The sequence below is a fragment of the Vanessa atalanta genome, chromosome 8 (genome assembly GCF_905147765.1).
Source record: "Vanessa atalanta chromosome 8, ilVanAtal1.2, whole genome shotgun sequence".
NCBI lineage: Eukaryota > Metazoa > Arthropoda > Insecta > Lepidoptera > Nymphalidae > Vanessa > Vanessa atalanta.
Genome location: NC_061878.1, coordinates 5,482,086 through 5,491,222, shown reverse-complemented (window position 1 = coordinate 5,491,222; position 9,137 = coordinate 5,482,086). Strand labels below are relative to the sequence as shown.

The window sequence follows — 9,137 nt, the reverse complement described above, 5'->3', positions numbered from 1 at the left end:
ACGCATTTTGATCAGAAGTATTCATAAATCATAAAGTTTTTAGTTTATTTATTGGACTGAAAAACAATAAATAATGAAAAACAAGTAAATAGTTAAATGCGTTCCAATAAAGATAATGTATTTATTTATTTGCTATATAATAGTATGGTCAGCTAAAATATTAAAATAATTTTCAGATTAAATTCCCTTTTCTAATAATAAATTATAATACAATTTTGACACACTCTATCCAGAAGGTAGCGTGGCCGAGCGGTCTAAGGCGCTGGTTTAAGGCACCAGTCTCTTCGGAGGCGTGGGTTCGAATCCCACCGCTGCCATTTATTTTTAACAGGTATATATTTATTTTAGCTCGTAGTACTTACGGACAGTGTTAGTGTGCAGGTTGTCTTCCATCTGAGATGATATTAATGATGACGATGGTTTTAAAATGAAAAATGTAGATGACGGTTTTATGTAAATTAAATGATGCACGAATAGTTGACCTCAGTCGATAACAATTTTTATTCACTGATATGAACTGTTGCACATGGAATAATTATAAATAAATATAAATAGTGGAATTCTACTACACTTCTGCGTTATAATTTTAAATTTTACAAGTATTTTTAAAGACCTATTTAAAACTCACAGTCACAGCTACTATTACGTTAACAGTAGACATTCTTTAATACTTCTGAGCCTATTTTCAAAACTTAGTATTTAAAAAAATATAATATTATCAAACAAACCTATAAAAGTATTAAAACTATTGCTAATATTTATTGGGACAATTCTTCTCGAAGGGAATTATGTCAATAATACTCTTAAAGATTTCGTTGCTTATAATAATTTTTGTTGAGTTATTTGTAAGTGGATTTATATCTTTGTCAAATTAAATTCTTGTAGTACATTATAATCCTTTTGAATTATTTGATAATTTCGAAATGCGAATGGCATTCCGTCAACTGAATATCTTTAAGATATTTCTCTTCTTTGAATCGCTCAGCGCTTTTCACCCTCTTAAGCTAAATTAATTATTAATCTAAACGTTTATTTGAATTATTCTCTTTCATTTATAATATTGAATTATTTTGCACCTGTATTTTATTATCTGTTCCGTTAATCTATGATTTTATTGAAATATACATTTTTTTTATGATAAAGGTAGACAGACGATCAAATGAGCCAACCTTATGGTAAGTGGTTACCACCACCCATAGACAATGGCACTGTAAGAAATATTAATGTTCGTTGTTTGTTCGATGTGGTTCTCTCCCTTCAAACTGGAAAACAAATACTGGATACTGCTGTTTGGCAATAGAATATCTGATACCTACCCAAAAGGGCTAGTGCAAAGCCCTACCACCAAGTAAATACACGTGTTATTCTAGCAATTATTGTTTATATTTGCGTAAATAATACTCGGATATTATGTACGTGGTTGTTATTTTCATTATCATAAAGAAGGAACAGCCTGTAAATCCCACTGTTGGGCTAAAGCCTCCTGTTTGATTGAGAAGGTTTGCACCTTATTCCGCCACGCTACTCCAACTGTGGACATACATATATACATGTGCCACATGTATGCGACCCGACTCCGTACAATGCTGATTCCAAATACATTACAGAATGTCTTTATATACAACGTTCGCAGGTTTTTTATTATTGTTTTAGACATTACAAACCGTTATGTCCCTGCTTTTTAAATCTGTAATATCTTCGAAAATGTTAGTGTAGTGTATAAAAAAGAAGATTAAGTATTTTATTAAAGTTTTTTCGAAAACAGTTAGTTTTTTTTAATACAACTATGCGGTTATATCTGTTACAACTATACGGTTATATCATCAAAGTCAAAGTCAAAGTCAAAAATCTTTATTCAATATAGAAGTGTTTGCACTTGCTTATTGATTGTCAAAAATCTACCACCGGTTCAGAATTTAGCACCTCGGACCTGAGAAGAACCGGCGAAAGAAACTCAGCGGGATATATTTTTTTTCATTTTTTTTAACCATTTTCCATGTAGGTACAATGATAAGTATATATTAGTTGTTTGAAACAGCCTGGAGGCGATCATTTCATTCCCAAGGTGTGCAGTCAACTAAAAAGTCATTAGTGTTGTAATATCCTTTAGCACACAAACGCTCTTTAACGACTCTATTCATATTGTTGACATGTTCCGATTTATTTTAAACAAAAACCTTAAAAACCCGCTTGTCATATCATTAGTCTTAAATCGAGTGATACTGTGAAGCGCACAAACATTTACAATAATTTTAATTTCGAAACCCTTCTCCCAAACGCGCTGCATATTCTGCTATAAGTTTTATGTATATTGGTTTAGCAGTTTTCTCATTAAAATAACATAAATTAAAAAGGAACATATATTATTTACCTGTAGAATTATTTTAATGGTTATAAGGATTTATATTCAAAACATTTTCGTATTGGACCAAATGAATAATTTCCTCTGGAAATTATATTATAATATAAAATTATTTCAATAAATATATTAAAATTCTCTTAGATTCAGTCTCAGATAGATCTAAGATTTCAATAGTTCATAAATTCAGACATTAATTTCCATAATACAGATAGGTTATTCAGATATTCGATTCCAAGAATCGATAGTTTATTCGATTATTCGAATTATGGAATTGATCTTCAAACTTACGACTACAAACACCGACGGATCTAGTATTATACCTTGTTATTTTGTACCAAGTTGATTGCATTACACGATCTGTGGTTTGGAAATCAGTAGTTCTAGAATTTAGTAACTTTAACATAGAGTTAAAACTATTATTATTTATTTTATTAATTATTCTAATGAAAAAATATAAATATAAAGACGTTTATACGAGTTCTTCAGTATAATTGGCTCAAGGGGCACAACATCTTAGTTTCCAAGGTTGGTGGCGCATTGGTGTTGTAAGAAATTGTTAATATTTCTTACAGCGAAAATGTCAATGAGCGACGGTGACATCTTACCATCAGGAGATACACATCTCCTTATGTTCTTCTCCTATTTGCCTGATGTACGAATTTTATGATATCTGTAGCTACACAGCGAAAGTTATGAAATATATCACGATTAAAACAATTAAGCGTGTGTAATGTCTAAAAGAAATAAATTAAAAAACAATGAGACGACTTGGAATTATTTTCAAAGGTAATTCGGGAGGTTTTTATAAAGTGTTCAACGACACTTTCTTTCATTTATCGACAAATCCTCCTTCCTGCCGTGTCAAATGAAATTCAAAAGACATCAGACATTTATTTCCAGGAAGCTGTTAGTCATGGAGAACAAAGCGTTTGATTTTAGACCAATGGTTATCCTGATTAAATTGTACCATCTTTTTGCGTTTTATTTTGTGAACAAAAGAAACAAGATAGATCTTTATAGTAAATTAAATTACACGATGCGGCTGAGATGTTGCCTTTTCTCTTTATATAGATAGATAGCTATTATAGTATAGTAGCTATTTATAATAATAAATTTAAAGTATATTCAAATCGTCATCTATCTTTAGATTTGACGAATGACATTCGTGCCGTTAACATTCAGCGTGAACGCGAATGTCGATTCTTTTTGGGATCAATTCTTTAGTGTTCCGATCACTGCAGAGTTAAATATGATTGACGACACACACGCAAGAGTGTTGAGCTTACACAATACAGATTATACAATATATATATGAAATATAACCGAAACGAATGACAAACGAAATGGAAGACTAATGCAATGAAAATAGTAAAGTAATATCGACTGCTATTTTAATATGCTTTCACGCTTTCTGCCACTCGAATCAATGTATACATGGACGTGTCCGTGAGTAGCACTTCAATACTAACCTGTCTGTTGCGCCTGCGCGGTAAGCGTAGTCATTATCTTGTTAATATATTCCTCCATATTAAATGTTAGAGTCCTCCGTACTTGTATACTGGTATACCGATTCATGAACTGTACCGTATAATTAAAATCTTCCCGAGCGAAAATCATTGTTATATAAGTGATGGCTGGCTCACTATGTATTATTATTCATCTACCTATTTACTAACATACGAACCCACACATACGTAGCCCTATCTAACAATCCATTCTACCACCTGTACGGGTTATAATTATATATTTATGTACAAGTAGGATGTGTATGTGTGTATTCACGCATATGCCTATACAGGTGGACCTTCCATCCTATTGTATGTGGATGTGGATACAATATTACATCAAAATGAAAAAAAAAATTGAATTACATTTGAAAATCATCTAGGGAAAAGTTCTTCTGAAAATATAAATTAAATATAAGCAATAATTTGAGATAAGGAGTATAATATATATTTTTAACTATTATATAATTAATAAAACCAATAATATATTCTATAAGATTACAATTGAATGAAAATAAAAAAAAAGCCTAGTGATTTATTTGCTAAATCAAGTGCTTAATCTATATGCTGGTTGAAATTTAATTTACTATCCAATATGATGCCTAAGTCACGAATCCTGTCAACTTCCTTTAATTCAAAATTTTTACATAATATTTGGATGGTATTATTTTTTTTTTACGAGTAAATATTTTGTGATAACATTTGTCAATATTCAGGATCATTTAATTATTATTACACAATTAGATGAATTTGCATAATTTCCTGTCATAAAACAACAACAGAAAATTGTTTTATTACTCTAGTTAATTTTAGATCATCAGCGTATGGTACAATATAATTCATAAATATATGAAAAAATGCCCCTACATTCGATCCTTGTGGGACTCCCGAGGAAGCAACATATGGATTAGAGTGGTGTCCAAAGATTACCACTCTTGAGATTCTATGCATTAAATAAGTTTTGCACCACTCTAGCAGGCGATCCGAAATACCATATGATTTCAACTTATTTAAAAGAATGCTGTGATTAACCTTGTCGAAAGCCTTTGAGAAATCTGTATATATGGCATCCATTTGAAGGTTACTATCAATATATTCAAAAATATTAGAAACATGAAGCGACTATGTTTATATAATTTTTGACATGGTTGTATATATGTGTATAAATTAGGGATTCGAAAATTTTAGACATAGTAGAAATTATTGAAACTGGGCGATAATTAGTTATTAACTCTTGTTTAAATTTATATGTATAGGAACAATGCGTGTATCTTCCCAAACTCCAGAAAATTGTTTAGTATTTGTCGTGGTATAGTTTGATATAAAGAAAAAAAAAATTAAGTAAAAGTTTTCAATATCTAAGTTTTGAATTAATTTATAATATTTGCTATATTTGTAATAGTAATATAAATATTGTATTAAGACTTTACCGAAACGTCGTAGTTGAGTAAAGTATTGTAGCTGGGATTGAATCCGAATTATAATATATAAATGCTCTCCATTATATAGCGATATTATATGGAATTATAAAGTAAAATTATTGATTGGATTTATGGTTGATATATAAGTCATTTTAATTAAATTTGGGATTAATTTGTACAATGTAAAGACCGTTAATAATATTTTAAATATTTTGCAATATATAATAGGTTTATAAAATTGTTTACTAGGTTTCTAAAGGGATTTAAATGAACTTGCAATTTCAATTTGTACAGCAAATGAAATTAATTCCATAATTAGGATATGATATAAAATTATTTTCTATGGGAATAAAATCTATACTAAATTATAAGGGATAGGCTTCTATCTTCGGCTGAGCGTTGTGTGCACAAAACTATTACTGAAACATTGGAAACAACGTTTAAAAACTTCTAAGCATTATTGTCCGAGCGGTGTCTGCGAATGTAATCGATAGCAGCACACTCAATACCCTTTTTTTCTTTTTTTATAGAAAATGTATTAATAACATAAGAATTAATAATATTAAGTGCTTAAATATATACAAATATGAATTAAAAATAGTAACTGTATAAAACTTGACCGCGTGGAATGGTGGCAAGAATGCTAGAAGTATATCCCCGTTGAATCGCAATTCCGATCCTCTGGACTGAAAACGAACCAGCCCTCCTGTCACTAGTGGAGGCAATAAGGGGAGGTATATACTTTTGATGAAGCTTTTTGCACCACTACTGCAAGGGCCAAGTGTTTCATAGTAAGTAAATGAGACAAAAAAGTAATTTGACATAGGACACAAATATTTAGATCATTTTTTTGCTTCAACTTTTTATACAGCGGCATCGCCTCTTAAAATTGTTTCTCGAATATGAGACGGGGCCAACGTGTCAACACATGTAGCGTCCCAAAAAAGGGCCCGTCCTCGTTCCCAGGGAACCAATGTTAATCCATCAGGTCTCTTATCATCATCACGACTAATTCCACGAGGCTCAGTAAGAGCAGGAACGTCAATGGTGGCAAGAACCATTTTTATTGTGTCATTAAGAGAACCGTGATGGAAAAGCCTGCCTGAAATCCTTGGGCAAGAGAGACCATGTAAACCGAAAGAGTTTACATGATCCACCTCCTTACCACACGGACATCTGTGCTCAGACCACAGTGGTGTTCCCAGTCTGAGACCAATTGATATGCGGAAACAATAATTATTTAAAAGTGTCATTAATATTAAATATCGGCGTGCGCCGCGTTAACCAATAGAATTACGAGAACTATTTAAAGGGTTCTTGTTGTTATGGTCTTCTCTTATAAATACACATAAACTTCACTACCCTTTATTTTTTACTATTACACCTCACTTTGCAGACTTTAGATTTGGAATTATAATGAAAGACATTTACTTATTCTATGTTATAATTATTTATTTGCCTGCAAACATTTCTTGCTCGGTATCTTGCAAACGAATGGTTGGTTTTCCGACATTTATTATAAGTTCGATTACAAGTCAAAATAAATATAAATAATAAATTGATCTAAACGGAAAGAATCAACTGAGATACTAAAACTTTTGTGATTTATTAAAACAATGAAATATCTAAAGTCGGTAACAATGTATTCCCTTATTCTCCCGTGTGACGCCTCTACGTGTCATACGGGTTAGATAACAAAACAACAAAGGTACCTTATACGAAATAACGTCGTAAAATATACTCAGTATATATAATTTCAAAATGGATGAGATAATATTTATTTAACATTATTAGCTTTCTAAATAGGAAAATACTAATTAATGCGTAGCATAATAATTATTCAATGTTGGTTGTGGATCATTCGATTTTCAATAATGTTTCATGGATTCCGTTACTATCTCTACACATTGAATTACCATTAACGTGTTATTTTAACATAACAGCGACAAGCTGCTATTGCTAAACACGAACTAATTTAATTCGTTAACATTTGCTTATCATTAATTTCCATGTGAATGAATTTTTTAAATAACACTATTAATACTGGGAAATAAAACGGAGCGTGGGGAACTTAATAGCGAAGCAACAAAAGCGATTACAAAATCAAAAGCGAATGCAAATTCCCGGTAGTGCAAAACGACGTATTTTGTTTTGTAATCTGAGAATACGAGTTTGAAAATATTTACGTGTATTTTTATTTCATAAATAACGTACCGTAGACATAAATCGTATATCTGTATTTTGCTATAAATAAGGGTTATGTTCGAACCTGCGACTACAACAACACTAGACGACACATATATGAAAATGTTTATTATTTATACGCTTACAAGAGAAGATAATAATATCTTAAGGGTTTGTTAATTAATTTATCGTTGGAAGAAGAAAATACATTCATAAATACTGTATAGAATACTGTATAGAATACTGTATAGAATACTGTATAGTATATCCTTGTTGTTAATTACTTTGGACCTTATTGTTATAGGTTGTTTTTTTTTATATTAGATGTAGGCGGAGGGACATACTGGCCACATGATAGTAAGTATAAATTCGTATACATCGCCAATGCGCCACCAATCTATGAAACTAAGACGCTTCGTCCTTTGTGTCTTTGTTTAGCATGGTTGTTTAATTTAACAAAGATACTTTCTGTTCCACAATTTAAATAAATATAATTAGTAGACCATAAAAAAGGATCTAAAATAGAAATACATTTTGTAATGGTTTTGTTTTACAATTTACAGCGAATGCAACAACCAAATAACAGCGCGACCAATTCCAATCACGCTCTGTCGTTTAAAATGTTTTTTTCCAATAAAATATTACTTCTTTTTGAAATATAGAAACGAGCGAGTTTTGAATTTTTGTGTAGGCATCATGAATGTGACGCTTGCCGTGTGTACTCCTTTTTTTAACAGTGCTGATAGCGTAAAGGATTAAAAATTTGCCGCTATTCCATGGTATAGAAATAATTGTAAAGTTTCCAAGCCTTCGCAGATACGATACTATACAATACGATACAACACCAAAATATTTTCAGCTGGTGGATTGGATGGAGATTAATTTCTATTTCACGTAAAAGTAAAGTTTCACGTAAAGTAAAAATATGTATATGTATTTATATATATTGTTACACCAAAATGACTCCTAAAATTATTCTAAATATAAAAAAAAGATGTTTTTTTATTAAAATTTTAATAAAACGTTTCTTTATATACACTTACTATAAGGCTAATCTGTTTAATTTGTGGTGTACAATAAAGTATTTAAATAAATAAATAAATAAAATTATATTGTAAAACCTACTTATGATAGTATGTCAAAAGACGATATAAATGTAGATAATAATAAAAGAAAAATTAAAAAATGTATCATTTGTATCAGAAAGTATAATGGCAGCGGTGGGATTCGAACCCACGCCTCCGAAGAGACTGGTGCCTTAAACCAGCGCCTTAGACCGCTCGGCCACGCTACCCGTGGGAGATACTTGTAATAATGCAATAGTAAGCAATTTTCCTATAAATAAAATCACAATCGAGTAATTATAAATTGGTGTAACTGTTGAAATAAAACTAGTTTTTAACGGATTTAATCGCGTATATTAATTATTTTAACATCCCGACGTTTCGAGCACTTTGCAGTGTTCGTGGACACGGACAGTCTGCAGTGTGTCTTTTACGTAAAACTTGCATAGTCGAAGAAGTTGTATTTATAAAAAAATAACTATGTGCGTTTATGATAAAAAGAGCTGAATCGTCTTTAATGCAAATGAATGTATGTAAAATATTGTCCTCAAGATGTGGCATGTTAGAATTTACTATAAAATAAAAATAAGAATTCAAAGGT

At 30.9% G+C, this 9,137-nt stretch overlaps 2 non-coding genes across 2 annotated transcripts; one reads left to right on the top strand and one right to left on the bottom strand.

The window, feature by feature from the left end:
• Window positions 1-235: 235 nt before the first annotated feature.
• Trnal-aag lies at window positions 236-317 on the top strand. The gene has a single exon. It is a non-coding gene; the product is annotated as a tRNA-Leu (tRNA).
• Window positions 318-8,684: 8,367 nt separating this feature from the next.
• Trnal-aag lies at window positions 8,685-8,766 on the bottom strand. Its single transcript has one exon. It is a non-coding gene; the product is annotated as a tRNA-Leu (tRNA).
• Window positions 8,767-9,137: the final 371 nt, after the last annotated feature.